Genomic DNA, 21,054 nt, shown 5'->3' with positions numbered 1-21,054 from the left:
ACAAAGCTCTCCCACACCCTCCATTTGGCAAATCTGACCACAATTCTATCCTCCTGATTCCTGCTTACAAGCAAAAACTAAAGCAGAAAGTACCAGTCACTCACTCAATAATGAAATTGTCAGATGATGCGGATGCTACTCTTCAGGACTGTTTTGCTAGCACAGACTGGAATATGTTCCGGGATTCATCCAATGGCATTGACGAGTATACCACCTCAGTCATCGGCTTCATCAATAAGGGCATCGATGGCGTCGTACCCACAGTGACTGTACGTCATATCCCAACCAGAAGCCATGGATTAGAGGAAACATCTGGATCAAGCTAAAGGCCGAGCTGCCACTTTCAAGGAGCAGGAGACTAATCCTGACGCTTATAAGAAATCCCGCTATGCCCTCAGATGAACCATCAAACCAGCAAAGCGTAAATACAGGATTAATATTAAATCCTGCTACACCGGCTCTGATGCTCATTGGATGTGGCAGGGCTTGAAAACTATTACGGAACACAAAGAGAAACACAGACAAGAGCTGCCCAGTGAGCTAAATGCCTTTATGCTTGCTTTGAGGCAAGCAACACTGAAGCATGCACAAGAGCACCAGCTGTTCTGGATGACTGTGTGATAACGCTCTTAGTAGCTAATGTGAACAAAACCTTTAAACAGGTCAACATTCACAGAACGTGTACTCAAAGCATGTGCGGACCAATTTTCAAGTGCCTTCACTGATTTTTCTACCTCTCCCTGACAGAGTCTGTAATATCTACATGTTTCAAGCAGACCACCATAGTTCCTGTGCCCAAGGAAGCTAAGTTAACCTGTTAAAATGATTACCACCCGGTGGCACTCACGTCGGTAGCCATGAAGAACTTTGAAAGGCTGGCCATGGCTCACATCAACAGTATCCTCCCGGACACCCTAGACCCACTCCAAATCTCATGCCACTGCAACAGATCCACAGATGACACAATCTCAATCGCACTCCTCACCGCTATTTCTCACCTGGACATAAGGAACATCAATGTGAGAATGCTGTTCATCGACTACAGCTCAGCGTTCAACACCATATTGCCCACGAAGCTCATCACTAAGCTAAGGACCCTGGGACTAAACACCTCCCTCTAAAACTGGATCCTGGACTTCCTGACGGGCCGCCCCCAGGTGGTAAGAGTAGGCAACAACACATCTGACATGCTAATCTTGAACACAGGGGCCCCTCAGGGGTGTGTACATCTCCAACGACTCCAACACAATCATTAAGATTGCTGACAACACAACAGTGGTAGGCCTGATCACCGACAATGATGAAATGGCCTATAGGGAGGAGTCTGAGAACTGGCAGTGTGGTGCCAGGACAACAACCTCTCCCTCAATGTGAGCAAGACAAAGGAGCTGATTGTGGACTACAGGAAAAGGCGGGCCAAACAGGTTCCCATTAACATCGATGGGGCTGTAGAGGAGCAGGTCGAAAGTTCCTCGGTGTCCAGATCACCACAAACTATCATGGTCCAAAAATACCAAGACAGACGTGAAGAGGGCATGACAAAACCTTTCCCCCTCAGGAGACTGAACAGATTTGGCATGGGCCCCCAGATCCTCAAAAGGTTCTACAGCTGCCCCATCGAGAGCATCCTGACCGGTGGCATCACCGCCTGGTATGGCAACTGCTCGGCATCTGACCGTAAGACGCTACAGAGGGTAGTGCGAACAGCCCAGTACATCACAGGGGCCAAGATTCCTGCCATCCAGTACCTAAATCAAATCCAATCAAATGTTATTTGTCACATACACATGGTTAGCAGATGTTAATGCGAGTGTAGCGAAATGCTTGTGCTTCTAGTTCCGACCATGCAGTAATATCTATCAAGTAATCTAACCTAACAATTTCACAACAACTACCTTATACACACACAAGTGTGAAGGAATGAATAAGAATATGTACATAAAAATATATGAATGAACAACGGCATAGGCATGATGCAGTAGATGGTATAGAGTACAGTATATTCATATGAGATGAGTAATGTAGGGAATGTAAACATCATATAAAATGTCATTGTTTAAAGTGGCTAGTGATACATTTATGTAATAAATGTTTCATTATTAAAGTGGCTAAAGATGAGTCAGTATGTTGGCAGCAGCAACTCAATGTTAGTGATGGCTGTTTAACAGTCTGATGGCCTTGAGATAGAAGCTGTTTTTCAGTCTCTTGGTCCCCGCTTTGATGCACCTGTACTGACCTCGCCTTCTGGATGATAGCGGGGTGAACAGGCAGTGGCTCGGGTGCGGGGTGAACAGGCAGTGGCTCGGGTGGTTGTTGTCCTTGATGATCTTTTTGGCCTTCCTGTGACATCGGGTGGTGTAGGTGTCCTGGAGGGCAGGTAGTTTTCCCCCGGTGATGCGTTGTACAGACCTCACGACCCTCTGGAGAGCCTTGCGGTTGTGGGTGGAGCATTTGCCAAACCAGGCGGTGATACAGCCCAACAGGATGCTCTCGATTGTGCATCTGTAAAAGTTTGTGAGTGTTTTTGGTGACAAGCCAAATTTCTTCAGCCTCCTGAGGATGAAGAGGCGCTGCTGCGCCTTCTTCACCACGCTGTCTGTGTGGGTGGACTATTTCAGTTTGTCCGTGATGTGTATGCCAAGGAACTTTCCACCTTCTCCACTACTGTCCCGTCGATGTGGATAGGGGGCTGTTCCCTCTGCTGTTTCCTGAAGTCCACGATCATCTCCTTTGTTTTGATGATATTGAGTGTGAGGTGATTTTCCCGACACCACACTCCAAGGGCCCTCACCTCCTCCCTGTAGGCCGTCTCGTCGTTGTTGGTAATCAAGCCTACCACTGTAGTGTCGTCTGCAAACTTGATGATTGAGTTGGTCGCGTGCACGGCCACGCAGTCATGGGTGAACAAGGAGTACAGTAGAGGGCAGAGAACGCACCCCTGTGGGGCCCCAGTTTTGAGGTTCAGCGGGGTGGAGATGTTGTTACCTACCCTCACCACATGGGGGTGGCCCATCAGGAAGTCCAGGACCCAGTTGCACAGGGCGGGGTCGAGACCCAGGGTCTCGAGCTTAATGATGAGCTTGGAGGGTACTATGGTGTTAAATGCTGAGCTGTAGTCGATGAACAGCATTCTCACATAGGTATTCCTCTTGTCCAGATGGATTAGTGCAGTGTGCAGTGTGATTGCATCGTCTGTGGACCTATTGGGGCGGTAAGCAAATTGGAGTGGGTCTAGGTTGTCAGGTAGGGTGGAGGTGATATAGTCCTTGACTAGCCTCTCAAAGCACTTAATGATTACGAAAGTGAGTGGTACAGGGCGATAGTCATTTAGCTCACAGCCAGCTGGTGTGCGCATGCTCTGAGGACGCGGCTGGGGATGCCGTCTGGGACGGCAGCCTTGCAAGGGTTAACACTTAAATGTTTTACTCAAGTTGACTGCAGTGAAGGGGAGCCTGCAGGTTTTGGTAGCGGGCAGTGTCAGTGGCACTGTGTTGTCCTCAAAGCGAGCAAAGAAGTTGTTTAGTTTGTCTGGGAGCAAGACATCGTTGTCAGGGACGAGGCTGGTTTTCCTTTTGTAGTCTATGATTGACTGTAGACCCTGCCACATACCTCTCGTGTCTGAGCCGTTAAATTGCGACTCTACTTTGTCTCTATACTGACGCTTAGCTTGTTTGATTGCCTTGCGAGGGAATAGCTACACTGTTTATATTCGGTCATGTTTCAGGTCACCTTGCTCTGATTAAAAAGCAGTGGTTCGTGCTTTCAGTTTTGCGCGAATGCTGCCATCAATCCACGGTTTCTGGTTGGGGAATCTTTTAACTTCTTTGTTATAGGGGGCGCTCTTTTAATTTTTGGATAAAAAAACGTTCCCGTTTTAAACAAGATATTTTGTCACGAAAAGATGCTCGACTATGCATATAATTGACAGCTTTGGGAAGAAAACACTCTGAAGTTTCCAAAACTGCAAAGATATTGTCTGTGAGTGCCCCAGAACTAATGCTACAGGCGAAACCAAGATGAAATTTCATACAGGGAATGCCCCAGATTTTGAATGCACTGTGTTCCAATGTCTCCTTATATGGCTGTGAATGTGCCAGAAATGAGCCTACACTTTCGTCGTTTCCCCAAGGTGTCTGCAGCATTGTGACGTATTTGTAGGCATATCATTGGAAGATTGACCATAAGAGACTACATTTACCAGGTGTCCGCTTGGGGTCTTCCGTCGAAATTATTGCGCAATCTCCAGCTGCGTCCACATTTCCATTAGGTTCAGAGGAGAAAGGCAACTGCCACGAATGATTTATCATCGAATAGATATGTGAAAAACACCTTGAGGATTGATTCTAAACAACGTTTGCCATGTTTCTGTTGATATTATGGAGTTAATTTGGAAAAAAGTTTGGCGTTGTAATGACTGAATTTTCGGGGGGTTTTCTTAGCCAAACGTGATGAACAAAATGGAGCGATTTCTCCTGCACAAATAATATTTTTGGAAAAACTGAACATTTGCTATTTAACTGAGAGTCTCCTCATTGAAAACATCCAAAGTTCTTCAAAGGTAAATTATTTTATTTGAATGCTTTTCTTGTTTTTGTGAAAATATTGCCTGCTGAATGCTAGGCTTAATGCTATGCTAGCTATCAATACTCTTACACAAATGCTTGTGTAGCTATGGTTGAAAAGCATATTTTGAAAATCTGAGATGACAGTGTTGTTAACAAAAGGCTAAGCTTGTGAGCCAATATATTTATTTCAGTTCATTTGCGATTTTCATGAATAGTTAACGTTGCGTTATGCTAATGAGCTTGAGGCTATGATTACGCTGCCGGATACGGGATCGCTAGAGGTTAATAGATGCTGTGGGTACAACATCACCGATGCACTTGCTAATATACTCACTCACTGAACCAGCATATACATCAATGTTATTGTCCGACGCTATGCGGAACATATCCCAGTCCACGTGATCAAAGCAATCTTGAAGCGTGGAATCCGATAGGTACGAACAGCGTTGAACAGACCTGAGCACAGGCGCTTCCTGTTTTAGTTTCTGTCTATGGACTGGGAGCAACAAAATGGAGTCGTGGTCAGATTTTCCTAAAGGAGGGCGGGGGAGGGCTTTATATGCGTCGCGGAAGTTAGAATAACAATGATCCAGGGTTTTGCCAGCCTGGGTCGCGCATTCGATATGCTGATAAAGTTTAGGGAGCCTTGTTTTCAGATTAGCCTTGTTAATTAAAATCCCCAGCTACAATAAATGCAGCCTTAGGACATGTGGTTTCCAGTTTGCATAGAGTCAAATTAAGTTATTTCAGGGCCGTCAATGTGTCTGATTGGGGAGGGATATACACGACTGTGATTATGATCGAAGAGAATTCTCTTGGTAGATAATGCGGTCGGGCATTTGATTGTAAGGAATTCTAGGTCAGGTGAACAAAAGGACTTGAGATCCTGTATGTTGTTATGATCACACCACATCTCGTTAATCATAAGGCATACACCCCCGCCCTTCTTCTTACCAGAGATATGTTTGTTTCTGTCGGCGCAATGCGTGAAGAAGCCAGGTGGCTGTACTGACTCTGATGACGTATCCAAGTGAGCCATGTTTCTGTGAAACAAAGAACGTTACAATCTCTGATGTCTCTCTGGAAGGCAACCCTTGCTCGGATTTCATCTACCTTGTTGTCAAGAGACTGGACATTGGCGAGTAGTATGCTCGGGAGCGGTGCGCGATGTGCCTGTCTACGAAGCCTGACCAGAAGACCGCTCCGTCTGCCCCTTCTGCGGCGCCATTGTTTTGTGTCGCCTGCTGGGATCTGATCCATTGTCCTGGGTGGTGGACCAAACAGAGGATCCGCTTCGGGAAAGTTGTATTCCTGGTCGAAATGATGGTGATTTGACATTGCTCTTATATCCAATAGTTCCTCCCGACTGTATGTAATAAAACCTCATATTTCCTGGGGTAACGATGTAAGAAATAACACATTAAAAAAAAACACTGCATAGTTTCCTAGGAACGTGAAGCGAGACGGCCATCTCTGTCAGCGCCGGAAGTCTCTTTACCTATATAATAGTCAGAGGAAAGCCCATAAAATTGTCAGAGTCCAGTCACCCAAGTTATAGATTGTTTTCTCTTCTACCGCACGGCAAGCGATACCGGAGCGCCAAGTCTAGGACCAAAAGGCTCCTCAACAGCTTCTACCCCCAAGCCATTAGACTGCTGAACAATTCATGAATATCGCCACCGGACAATTTACATTGTCACCCCCCCCCTCCCGTACTGCTGCTACTCGCTGTTTGTTTGTTACCTATGCATAGTCACTTCATCACCTCCTACATGTACAGATTACCTCAACTAGCCTGTATCACTGCACACTGACTCAGTACCGGTGCCCCCTGTTTATAGCCTCGTTATTCTTATTGTTATTCTTATTGTGTTACATTTTATTATTACTTTTTATTTTAGCCTAATTGGTAAATATTTTCTTCTTCTTGAACTGCACTGTTGGTTAAGGGCTTGTAAGTAAGCATTTCACGGTAAAGTCTACACTTGTTGTATTCGGCGCATGTGGCAAATAAAGTTTGATTTGATTTGGATACAAGTCATTATTTCACGTCCATCCAGGTCTGAGGACGTCGGGAGATGAAGCGGACCAGTGATATGGCGATCTTTGCTGGAGCACTGAGTCAATACACTGTGGTTGTTTTCTCCACTGAAAGAAGGCCTCTGCTCTTCTTATATCACCAAGAATCTGCCTATGAAATACAAAGTGGACAAGTGGATTTAGCAATCTCACTAGGATAAAGACCTCCTCCATTCATTATTGAAAGAGATTGTGATACCTCACATCTCAAATTGGGCTACTTAATGTTAGATCCCTTACTTCAAAGGCAATTATAGTCAATGAACTAATCACTGATCATAATCTTGATGTGATTGGCCTGACTGAAACATGGCTTAAGCCTGATTAATTTACTGTGTTAAATGAGGCCTCACCTCCTGGTTACACTCGTGACCATATCCCCCATGCATCACGCAAAGGCGGAGGTGTTGCTAACATTTACGATAGCAAATTTCAATTTACAAAAAAAAATACGTTTTCGTCTTTTGAGCTTCTAGTCATGAAATCTATGCAGCCTGCTCCATCACTTTTTATAGCTACTGTTTACAGGCCTCCTGGGCCATATACAGCGCTCCTCATTGAGTTCCCTGAATTCCTATCGGACCTTGTTCATAGCAGATAATATTTAAATTTTTGGTGACTTTAATATTCACATGGAAAAGTCCACAGACCCACTCCAAAAGGCTTTCGGAGCCATCATCGACTCAGTGGGTTTTGTCCAACATGTCTCTGGACCTACTCACTGTCACAGTCATACCTAGTTTTGTCCCATGGAATAAATGTTGTGGATCTTAATGTTTTCCTCATAATCCTGGACTATCGGACCACCATTTTATTACGTTCGCAACAAATAATCTGCTCAGAGCCAAAACAAGGAGCATCAAAAGTCGTGCTATAAATTCACAGACAACACAAAGATTCATTGATGCCCTTCCAGACTCCTTCTGCCTACCCAAGGACGTCAGAGGACAAAAATCAGTTAACCACCTAACTGAGGAACTCAATTTAACCTTGCGCAATACCCTAGATGCAGTTGCACCCCTAAAAACTAAAAACATTTATCATAAGAAATTAGCTCCCTGGTATACAGAAAATACCAGAGCTCTGAAAGTCTTCCGACTAGCTTGGAAAGACAGTACCGTGCAGTATCAAAGAGCCCTTACTGCTGCTCGATAATCCTATTTTTCCAATTTAATTGAGGAAAATAAGAACAATCCGCAATTTATTTTTGATACTGTCCCAAAGCTAACTAAAAAGCAGCATTACCCAAGTGAGGATGGCTTTCACTTCAGCAGTAATAAATTCATGAACTTCTTTGAGGAAAAGATCATGATTATTAGAAAGCAAATTACAGACTCCTCTTGAAATCTGCATATTCCTTCAAAGCTCAGTTGTCCTGAATCTGCACAACTCTGCCAGGACCTAGGATCAAGAGAGACACTGCAGTGTTTTAATACTATATCTCTTGACACAATGATGAAAATAATCATGGCCTCTAAACCTTCAAGCTGCATACTGGACCTATTCCAACTAAACTACTGAAAGAGCTGCTTCCTGTGCTTGGCCCTCCTATGTCGAACATAATAAACGGCTCTCTATCCACCGGATGTGTACCAAACTCACTAAAAGTGGCAGTAATAAAGCCTCTCTTGAAAAAGCCAAACCTTGACCCAGAAAATACCTTCCATTCCTCTCAACTTTTTTAGAAAAGGCTGTTGAGCAGCAACTCACTGCCTTCCTGAAGACAAACAATATATATGAAATGCTTCAGTCTGGTTTTAGACCCCATCATAGCACTGAGACTGCACTTGTGAAGGTGGTAAATTACCTTTTAATGGCGTCAGACCGATGGCGTCAGACCGAGGCTCTGCATCTGTCCTCATGCTCCTAGATCTTAGTGCTGCATTTGATACCATCGATACCATCACATTCTTTTGGAGAGATTGGAAACTCAAATTGGTCTACACGGACAAGTTCTGGCCTGGTTTAGATCTTATCTGTCGGAAAGACATCAGTTTGTCTCTGTGAATAGATTGTCCTCTGGCAAATTAACTGTAAATTTCGGTGTTGCTCAAGGTTCTGTTTTAGGACGACTATTGTTTTCACTATATATATTTTACCTCTTGGGGATGTCATTCGAAAACATAATGTTAACTTTCACTGCTATGCGGATGACACACAGCTGTACATTTCAATGAAACATGGTGAAGCCACAAAATTGCCCTCGCTAGAATCCTGTGTTTCAGACATAAGGAAGTGGATGGCTGCAAACATCCTACTTTTAAAATCGGACAAAACAGAGATGTTTGTTCTAAGTCCCAAGAAACAAAGATATCTTCTGTTGAATCTGACAATTAATCTTGATGGTTGTACAGTCGTCTCAAATAAAACTGTGAAGGACCTCTGCGTTACTCTGGACCCTGATCTCTCTTTTGACAAACATATCAAGACTGTTTCAAGGACAGCTTTTTTCAATCTACGTAACATTGCAAAAATCAGAAACTTTGTCTAAAAATTATGCAGAAAAATGTATCCATGCTTTTGTCACTTCTAGGTTAGACTACCTCAATGCTCTACTTTCCGTCTACCCGGATAAAGCACTAAATATACTCCAGTTAGTGCTAATTACGGCTGCTAGAATCCTGACCAGAACCAACATTTTTTATCATATTACTCCAGTGCTAGCCTCCCTACACTGTCAAGGCAAGGGCTGATTTCAAGGTTTTACTGCTAACCTACAAAGCATTACATGGGCTTGCTCCTACCCATCTTTCCGATTTGGTCCTGCCGTACATACCTACACATACGCTACGGTCACAAGACGCAGGCCTCCTTTTTGTTCCTAGAATTTCTAAGCAAACAGCTGGAGGCAGTAGGTATCTACTGTATCTTGCCTATGCTGCTCTGTACCATCACTCATTCATATATCCTTATGTACATATTCTTTATCCCCTTACACTGTGTATAAGACAGTAGTTTAGGAATTGTTAGTTAGATTACTTGTTGGTTATTACTGCATTGTCGGAACTAGAAGCACAAGCATTTCGCTACACTCGCATTAACATCTGCTAACCATGTGTATGTGACAAATAAAATTTGATTTGATTTTGATTTGATTTTCTTATATAGAGCTCCATTTTTATGGAATGGTCTGTCTACCCATGTGAGAGACGCAGACTCGGTCACAACCTTTAAGTCTTTACTGAAGACAGTGGGTCATATGATTGAGTGTAGTCTGGCCCAGGAGTGTGAAGGTGAACGGAAAGGTTCTGGAGCAACGAACCGCCCTTGCTGTCTCTGCCTGGCCGGTTCCCCTCTCTCCACTGGGATTCTCTGCCTCTAACCCTATTACAGGGGCTGAGTCACTGGCTTACTGGTGCTCTTTCATGCTGTCCCTAGGAGGGGTGCGTCACTTGAGTGGGTTGAGTCACTGACGTGATCTTCCTGTCTGGGTTGACGCCCCCCCTTAGGTTGAGCCGGGGCGGAGATCTTTGTGGGCTATACTCGGCCTTGTCTCAGGATGGTAAGTTGGTGGTTGAAGATATCTCTCCAGTGGTGTGGGGGCTGTGCTTTGGCAAAGTGGGTGGGGTTATATCCTTCCTGTTTGGCCCTGTCCGGGGGTATCATCGGATGGGGCCACAGTGTCTCCTGACCCCTCATGTCTCAGCCGCCAGTATTTATGCTGCAGTAGTTTGTGTCGGGGGGCTAGGGTCAGTTTGTTATATCAGGAGTACTTCTCCTGTCTTATCCGGTGTCCTGTGTGAATTTAATTAAAACCTGATGGGGCTTGGGGAAATACTGTCCCCTTTGGATGAATTGTGTGCCCAAAGTAAACTTAAAATAAAACTGTCAAAAATTGCTAATATATGCATATAATAATTATTATTGAATAGAAAACACTCTAAAGCTTCTAAAACCGTTCAAATTATGTCTGTATGTAAAGCAGAACTCACAGGGCAGCCATTCTCCCAAACTCTCTCTCTCTCCTAAGAAAGTTGCTCCAACTTTGACGTCATCGCCCCCACCCTTCCCAACCAGCTATGGATCTGGGAACAGTTTCTATTTCTTCAGCGCGCTCTCGTCTTTCAATGAGACGTGGAACGGAGAAAATAGCACAAGCTTTGACTGCTTGGCGGGCAAAATACTGAGGTGTCACGAGTTTTCAGGTGCGCGCTCTGTGAAAAGGGTCTTTTTTCCCAGCTTGGCTGAAGAGAGTTCGTTATGTTTGATTTAATCGCCAATTGTTTTGTACGTTAAAAACATCCTAAAGCTTGATTCTGCACTTAGTTTGACCAGTTTAGTCGACATATAATATGTAAATTTGAAGTTTTGATGCGCAATTTTCGTGATCAGAAGTCCTTTTTGGTGTAATTCACCTGAAGATGTTAGCTTTTGCTAATACAAAGACACACCAACAGCAACCAAACGTTATATTAGGTAAGTATAACTCCTTCCACGACATTCTTGTCGAAGACCATCAAAGGTAAGGGAATATTTATGTTATAAAATTGTATTTTTGTCGAATCCAACATAGTAGAGAAATAATGCTAATGGCTGAGCGCCGTCTCAGATTATTGAATAGTGAACGAATTCTGTAACGTTAAAAATAAATGTAACACAGCGTTTGCATTAAGAAGAAGTGTATCTTTCTAAATATATGTAGAACATGTATATTTAGTCAAAGTTTATGATATGATTTATTGCTGTTATCTGGCGTTAGCTGCCGGAGATATTTATAATTCCTCCGGTCATTTCTGCTGCATTTTTTTGAACATGGCTCAATGTAAATGGAGATTTATGGATATAAATTGCATATTATTGAAAAAAACAAATGTACTGTGTAACATGTGCTATTACTGTCATCTGATGAAGATTTTCAAAAGGTTAGTGAATTATTTTTCTTTTAATCCTGCGTTTGTGATTGTGCTATTTTGCATAGCCATGTGGCTACATATTGTATGTTTTCCTAGTGGTGGTTTAACATAAATATGTGCTATGTTTTCGCTGTAAAACATTTTAAAATTCTGACATGCTGGGTAGATGAACAAGGTGTTTATCTTTCATTTAAGCTATTGGACTTGTTAATGTGTGGAGGTTAAATATTTTTAAGAATATTTTTGCTTTCCCTGCGCCACCGTTTGGGCTGAAGGGGGGGGGTGTTCCTAGTTGGGAACCTGTAGCCCCATCAGGTTGTATGCTCTCTCTAATTCTCTCTCTCGGAGGACCTGAGCCCTAGGACCATGCCTCAGGACTACCTGGCATGATGACTCCTTGCTGTCCCCAGTCCACTTGGCCGTGCTGCTGCTCCAGTTTTAACTGTTCTGAATCGAATGGCAGCGTCAGGTAAGCTCAAGGGAGGAGGTGTTTGTACCTTTGTTGTCAACAGCTGGTGCGCGATCTCTAATATTAAGGAAATCTCAACGTTCTGCTCACCTGACTTAGAATACCTCATGATAAGCTGTAGACCATACTATTTACCAATAGTTTTAATCTATATGTTTTGTAGCTGTCTATTTATGACCACAATGTAGGCACTCAATAGGTATACAGGGTCATAAGCAAAGAAGAACATGCTCACCTTCCTGAGTCCTGCTTACAAGCAAAATTTGGAAGTTGTCCGATGAAGCAAATGTTAAGTTATAGGGGGATGTTTCGCTAGTGCAGACTGCAATGCGCTCTGGGATTCATCCGATGGCATTGAGTAGTTTACCTCATCAGTCGCCGGCTTCATTAAAAGGTACAAATTCAACATGTTTTATACATGGTTTGTCTATGTTGCAATTTGGTTACCATGATGACATAATCATGTGGTTGAAAATTCCCTCTCAAAATAACAATTTAAGCTAATTACTTTTTTCAAATCCAATGTACTTTCCATGTAGATTCCATATAATACATTGACAAATTACATTGAAACAACGTTGATTCAACCAGTTTGTGCTCAGTGGGTAAGTGTTCCAGGTTCCAAGCAGGAGGAAAAGGCTGGAGAAAGACAATATGGCTACCAGTGGATTAAACACACATGCAGGTAAACCTCAGACATATTACAGAATAGAGGTCCATCTGTATTCAAGCTGCACTATCATTTTAGTGTGTGGATAAGGACCATTTAAAACTCCAAGGCCTCCTTTCTCTCTCTGTCAGTGTTTCAGGTCATTGCCATGTATGAATATGAGGTAGCTGATGAAGATTACTTGAGCTTCTGAAAGGGTCAGCTGATCAAGATGCTAGTTAATAAAGGATGTCTCTGAGGACTGTTCCATTCTAATTATGTCACAATGACCTCCATGGAATCTGACCAAAGCCAAAAATGAGTAAAAATGTTCTGTACAATTTAGATTGGATTTATCCTCAACTAGACATACTAGATTAGGCCCTGTGACTTCGCCATGCTCCACACGGAGGGCATGATCTATGTTGTATCTTTATGCATGCTCTGGTAAGTTTGCGGACGACACAACAGTGGTAGGCTTGATTACCAACAACGACGAGACGGCCTACAGGGAGGAGGTGAGGGCCCTCGGAGTGTGGTGTCAGGAAAATAACCTCACACTCAACGTCAACAAAACTAAGAAGATGATTGTGGACTTCATGAAACAGCAGAGGGAACACCCCCCTATCCACATCGATGGAACAGTAGTGGAGAGGGTAGTAAGTTTTAAGTTCCTCGGCGTACACATCACAGACAAACTGAATTGGTTCACCCACAGACAGCATCGTCAAGAAGGCGCAGCAGCGCCTCTTCAACCTCAGGAGGCTGAAGAAATTCGGCTTGTCACCAAAAGCACTTACAAACTTCTACAGATGCACAATTGAGAGCATCCTGGCGGGCTGTATCACCCCATGGTACGGCAAATGCTCTGTCCACAACCGTAAGGCTCTCCAGAGGGTAGTGAGGTCTGTACAACGCATCACCGGGGGCAAACTACCTGCCCTCCAGGACACCTACACCACCCGATGTTACAGGAAGGCCATAAAGATCATCAAGGACAACAACCACCCGAGCCACTGCCTGTTCACCCCGCTATCATCCAGAAGGCGAGGTCAGTACAGGTGCATCAAAGCTGGGACCGAGAGACTGAAAAACAGCTTCTATCTCAAGGCCATCAGACTGTTAAACAGCCACCACTAACATTGAGTGGCTGCTGCCAACACACTGACTCAACTCCAGCCACTTTAATAATGGGAATTGATGGGAAATTATGTAAAATATATCACTAGCACTTTAAACAATGCTACCTAATATAATGTTTACATACCCTACATTATTCATCTCATATGTATACGTATATACTGTACTCTATATCATCTACTGCATCTTTATGTAATACATGTATCACTAGCCACTTTAACTATGCCACTTTTGGTTACATACTCATCTCATATGTATATACTGTACTTGATACCATCTACTGTATCTTGCCTATGCCGCTCTGTACCATCACTCATTCATATATCTTTATGTACATATTCTTTATCCCCCTACACTTGTGTGTATAAGACAGTAGTTTTGGAATTGTTAGTTCGATTACTTGTTGGTTATTACTGCATTGTCGGAACTAGAAGCACAAGCATTTCGCTACACTCGCATTAACATCTGTTAACCATGTGTATGTGACAAATAAAATTTGATTTGACCCGGATCACTGATTGCTATGGAAAAAGAGGAGGTCAAAAGGGGGGTGAGTGTCACCGATGTGAAATGGCTAGCTAGTTAGCGGTGGTGCGCGCTAATAGCATTTCAATCGGTGACGTCACTCGCTTTGAGACCTTGAAGTAGTTGTTCCCTTTGCTCTGCAAGGGCCGCGGCTTTTGTGGAGCGATGGGTAAAGATGCTTCGAGGGTGGCTGTTGCCTATGTGTACAGAGGTTCCCTGGTTCGAGCCCAGGTAGGGGCGAGGAGAGGGAAGGAAGCAATACTGTTACACTCAGTGCCCCCCCCAGGACCCCACACTCTCTCTCTTGTTTCCATTCAGGAAAATACCTGTCTCTTCTCAGTGAGAGAGTCTGTAGTCACACTACAGTGCTGTTCACCTATGGGGGACTGTCTGGGAGATACTCTCAATGAGCTGCTCAATGGTTGTGAAGGGAAGGCCCCCCAGTGGCTTGTTGAGAAATGTAAAAACAGGTAGCATGTCTTCAACAATCAGAACAGGGGCGATGGCACACAGGTGACAGAGCTGCTGAAGACGATAGAATAAGATGGTGGCAGGAAACAGAGGAGGTGTGTTTCAGCATAATGAAGAGGAAAGGGAACAATCACCTCCAATCAGGAAAGCAGACCGTATGAACGGGCTTTCTCCATTCCGACTAACAAATATCATACTAAACTGTAAAAATCTCCTTGCATGAACTGATAAATTGTAGGCTGACTAACGTTGGAGACCAGTGCTAATTTCTATACATAATTATATGTATAATTGGCTCCCGAGCGGTGCAGAGGTCTAATGCACTGTATCTCAGTGCTAGAGGCATCAGTACAGACCCTGGTTTGATTCCAGGCTGTATCACAACTGGAAGTGATTGGGAGTCCCATAGGGCGGTGCACAATTGGCCCAGCATCGTCGTTGTAAATAAGAATTTATAATAATAATATATTTAAGGAGTCTACCATAAAAAAAAGGTAGAGGCGTGGATCAGAAAACCAGTCAGTATCTGGTGTGACCACCACATTTTATTTGTGCACAAAATTTGAAAGAAATAAGCTTTTTGTGCGTATTGAAAATATATTATATTTTTGTTCAGTGTACATGTTATAGCTAACCACACACACACACACACACACACACACACACACACACACACACACACACACACACACACACACACACACACACACACACACACACACACACACACAGTATATTTGATACAATTTGCTGTCATGACTCAAATCCATATTTGAAGTTCTCCCCCTACAGTAACGTACACAGTATAATATACTTCGATTACAATCAAATATTGTATTTCTTATAAAATGACAAATGGCACCCAGAATTGAAAACGACAGTTTAGAAATAACTTTGAAGACCAAAGTTTAAAAAAATCTATTCACTAATTAAATCCTAATTGATTGAAATGCTAAAAAAATCTTAGAGGTGTTTGGGGAGGAACTAAATTGGTTTGAATGGATTTCATGGTGTGACCTTTTCAAGCAAGACTGTGTGACTGTGTGACCGTGTGACTGTGTGATTGACACAAAAGTTGTGAGTGGCTGTGGCCTCTGCCATGTCCTTAATCTGTGCTCCATTGATCTAACACATTCAACCTGCCACATCACATTGCCACAACTCTGGTGATGGACTCCCCCATACACTCGTATCATATCAAGCAGTCCTCCATGAAATGTCCCCCATGTCAGACCTATATACTCATTGAATAAAACGTACTGTTTGCAGAGACAGACTGTGTTTCATTGACTTTATCAGCATAAAAACTGCTTGCTACTGTAGCCTTCATTCCAAATAAGAATGAGTTACAAATACTCTGTATTTATGTACCTGAAAATCAGCCCTGTACAACCAACATTGCACACATCAAATAGAACAATACAGTTCCACACACACACAAAGCGACCATTGCCAATACACACTCCATCCCCACTCTGGGCGACATCATGGCTTCAATGTCCCTCATGAGTCGCAGTGGTCTAAGGCACTGCATCTCTGTGCTAGAGGTGTCACTACAGACACCTTTGGTTCGATTCCAGGCTGTATCACAAACGCCTGTGATTGGGAGTCCCATAGGGTGGCCCAGCATAGTCTGGGTTTGGCCGGTGTAGGATGTCATTGTAAATAAGAATTTGTTCTTAACCGACTTTCCTAGTTAAATAAAGGTAACATAAAAAAAAACAAGCATAGCCACTATCTCCATGGAGACACGGAGGGCATGTGTGTGGACGTTTGGCGCTGGACATGAGAGATGAAAGCAATTACAGCTTTTGAGAGGCAATTATATGTGTCTTATGGTGGTAAAGCCCCATAAATAACAGCACATCCACTGGCGCTTGTTCTGTCATATAGGAACAATGAGGTTGAGAAAGGAGCCACATGGCCTGCTGTGATGTCCATTGTACTGCGTTGTACTGCGTTGTACTGCGTTGCCCATAAGAAAGTGGGTCATTCTATTTGACAAAGGCTTAATGACATCAAACATGAGGACTCTTTATATGAATTTGACACTGAGCTACAACATGGAAATTTAAAAACGTATTACCCCACACTCAGAAGGTAGGGCACACGTATTACCCCACACTCAGAAGGTAGGGCACACGTATTACCCTCCATTTCAAAAACATTCAGAAGGTAGGGCAGAGTATTTTTTTATTCATCCAAGATTTCAAAAAGCTGAAGAGGCAATGAAAGTGTGAAGGAAGGGGTTTTCAGACAAGCAGCTGCCAGTCTGCATAATATTTAGATTGCATATGAAATTGTATATAAAATACCATTAAGGCTCAGTCTTACTTGAAACATGTGAAATAAATAAATGAGTTACATTTTCCTCTCCTCTATATGTCTCTTGGTATTCACTAACAGTCACACTAGGATTAGGAGATCCGGAGTCGTGGCGTGAAGATGCTCGTCACCACCGCTGGCATGTACACTAGAGGTCACATGACTGGGTGACACAAACGATACTTGGCAGTTGCGCCGGGTGGAACAGTTGAACTCTTGGAGCTCGACGCTACTGCATGCGTCACATTTCCATCGGCTGTTTCCGACGATATTTAAAGCAGTCACCTCCGAAAACACCTCACCACTCCTAATTCACACTGGAATACTGAAGTATTAACAGAAGAGAGGGACTGGGGCCAAGAAGTAATGTGGTGTAGCCTGTGGACACTAAAACAGTGGTACACAGCACAGCGGTCCAGTTATCTGCAGTATCAGCAGTCCTCTTCCCTCTCCACAGGTGGAGACTGCATATTGAATATCAATGAGCATTGTTAGTTTACTCTATTACTGTGAATGTATTAATAGCAAGGCCATTGATGAATACCGATCAGATGGTGTCCGTCAGGACTCAGGAGGCACGTATTCAGATGTTTGTTACGAGATTAAAAGGTCTGCACCTGTGATGAAAATAGCTGAATTACTGGAATGTTTTTGTCATCCATCTATTGATGCCTATCCACACCTCTGTCCATATTTGACCCGTTGTGTCTTTGGCTATGCCGGATTAAGTGATATAACATACTATTCTATAAAATAATTTCTCCGTAATTAATATTACCTGATTGAGCTAATCATGTAAATGAAATTAACTAGAGAGAGTCGGGCACCACAAAATAATATTTATAGAGCTGTTATCTTCTGAATAAACTCTTAAAGACCTAGTAATATTTTACATCAATAGCAGTCAATATTAATCGTCATCTTAATTCAGTCTCATTTGAAAGTTGTAAATTCTTAGTTATACGTACGAACCCTGGCTAACAATTTGAATTAGCAATACAAAATTGGGTTTAATTATTTATTTACTAAATACCTAACTAATCACACAGAATTACACATACATATATTTAAATCATAACTTGATTACAAATTACGTCATAAAGGAAAACGTCCCTAGCGGGCGGAACAGATATGACAGCTGGTTACACAAAAGAAAAGGGGCTGGGTTTGAGTGAAAGAGTGGGAAGACTGAGGAACAAAGGGCGAAGCTGTGCTATCGTAAATACAGTATCTTATGCATTCTGAATTACCGCCCATTTGGAAAAGGAAAATGCAATAAATATTTACTCTGAGCTACGCTTCGGTAGGTTGGTGATAGATGGAAGGCCTTGTTGCCCAACCGAGTCCTTTGTCCCTTGAAGAATGTCTCTGCTGGTAAATTGAATAAGTTGTAGTAACATCGTTGTATGGTAGACGGGATACTCTGTCTGTTCCTTCCTAACCCTCATTTGCAGCGGCTGTTGCTAACTCAACGGCTAGGAGGTATCACTTCTGTAGTGAATAAGAGTTCAAAGTTCATACCATTCGCAACCAAAGCTCACGCTGATGTTGGCTTCGTTCTGTAGTTATTATCTGAACCATTCTGACATCGGACCGTCGTCCTCACGTCCTTGGTGGTTATATTGTCGTCAAGGGCTTATATAGGAAGGGAGAGGAGGGAGTGTTTGAAAAGTTTTATAGCCCATGTCTCTTCACAGGGGCGGGCCACTGATTGAGCAGAGCTCTATCTTATGAAAACCCAAATCTCACATTTTAGAAGCTAAAATCACATTTCATCCCATCACGAATAATTTCATATTCAAACATTTAAATTGAACAACAATTCAATGTGAATCCGATAACTCTGATGTGTCTGATGTCCACTTTCCACATGAGAATGTCTCAGATGACAACCGAACTAACATCATATTCATTAAGTACCACCGCATATGTTCCATTGGTCGGATTACCAGAATATAGTTCATTTCCCCCCCACCTTCTGATGTTCCCAGAATCTCTATGTTAATCAAGGGTTTTGCAAATGTAACATCAGTAGGGTAGAGAGAGGAAAAAGAGGTATTTATGACTGTCATAAACCTACCCCCAGGCCAACGTCATGACACCACTCTATATTTGTGTCTTTCAGTCTTGGCATGCCAGCTTCCCCAGTCACCAGCACACACACACACACACACACACACACACACACACACACACACACACACACACACACACACACACACACCGAGAGTTCTGATAGAATACAAAGAACACGCTAATTGTTTACAAGCTTGTCACACCAGCATCATCTTAGTGGACAAAGGAGAGGGATGTGTGTGTCGCTGGGGCACGGGGTGTGTGTCGCTGGGGCACGGGGTGTGTGCATTTGTGTTTCCAACCGATAAGCATCGCAATCCCAAGTTAAAGACAGTATAGATAGAAGGATGGGTTGGGGAAGATTATGTTTTCAGCTTCCAAACTACTTTAGACTTGCACCCCAATCCCCTTTTCAATAATTGACTGGGCTATAATGAGGGGTGTAGATGTGAGCTGCCTTCCAGAGGAGGGGAAGGGTGTTACTCTACATTCAAGACCAGTCCTGGACACCATCCTGGGCATGGTTAATGAAGACCCACAGCCTCCCCTGGCACCATGGAGCTCTGCTCGGAGACTGAGCCCTGAGCAGAGTCAAGCTGCAATTAAAAGGGCTGTCAGTGGTGTCTGGCTCTAACGAACCTCTGCACTGTCACTATCGACCAGCATCAACACATGCTGTACAGGAAGACAGGGACGGGGGAGAAGGAGGAAATGGAAGTAGTAGAAGAGAGGAGATGGGCTCGAAGTGGAAGGGTGGAGGAAGAGGAGAAAGGGCAAGGAGGTAGTGGAAGAGAAGGAAAGATTGGGAGAGGGTTTGGGGAGAGAGTGGTGATCTAGGAACCATGATGCCATGTGTCGACCTCCAGTCATTCCCCGGGGTTAAGCTGCCATTGAGGCATGCAGGGATCCCCCACAGGCATCTCTGACAAGACTACCTATGGGCTCACAGTCAAAGAGAAAAGCCTTCAGAAGATCCCCTTATCAAAGCTTAGTAAAGTAACTGTTCACCAATAATAATGAACAAAATTCAGTTTACATTCATAACATTTAATTGACAATGTTCAGAACAGATAGCAGTTTTTCTGTATTTTCTGTCCAAACCTACATAGTCATCTGCATCATTAAAGGGGAATGGAATGTGTAGCCTTATCAGTTCATAGAATGGGAGGGTGAGAAAGAGAGAGACGGAGAGCGAGAGAAGAATAGCAAGAGGGAATGCGAGAGTGTGTAGGTGCAGGGTCTGGTGAGTGTGGCTCTCCTTATGGCCCTCGAACACAGTTTGTTCCCCCTCCCTTCCCATCCCTAGCCCTCTATTCCTCTCCTCATCCCTCCCAATTATTCGCCCTCTATCCCTCTCTTCCACCCCCCCCTCTACTCCTCTCTCCCCATTCTTCGCTCTCTCTCCACACCCCCCCCCTCTCTCCCCATCCCTCGCCCTCTATCCCTCCCCATTCTTCGCCCTCTTTCCCTCTCTCCCCATCCCTCCCCCTTTCTCCCCATGCCTCTCTTTCCCTCTCTCCACATTCTCCCCTCTCCCCATTCTGCCTCGCCCTCTATTCCTCTCCCCATCCCTCCCCTCTTCGCCACTCTTTCCCCCCTCCACACCATCTCTCCCCCTTTCTCCCCATCCCTCGCCCTCTATTCGTCTCTCTCATCCCTCCCCATCCTTTGCCCTCTTTCCCTCTCTCCACATCCCTCCCCCTCTATTCCTCTCTCTCATCCCCATCCCTCGCCCTCTATTCCTCTCCCCATCCCTCCCCATTCTTCGCCCTCTTTCCCTCTCTCCACACCCCTCACCATCTCTCCCCCTTTCTCCCCATCCCTCGCCCTCTATTCGTCTCTCTCATCCCTCCCCATCCTTTGCCCTCTTTCCCTCTCTCCCCATCCCTCCCCCTTTATTCC

The sequence above is a fragment of the Oncorhynchus masou genome, chromosome 21, assembly GCF_036934945.1.
Source record: "Oncorhynchus masou masou isolate Uvic2021 chromosome 21, UVic_Omas_1.1, whole genome shotgun sequence".
NCBI classification, from domain to species: Eukaryota; Metazoa; Chordata; class Actinopteri; order Salmoniformes; family Salmonidae; genus Oncorhynchus; species Oncorhynchus masou.
This window is presented reverse-complemented; position numbering follows the sequence as displayed.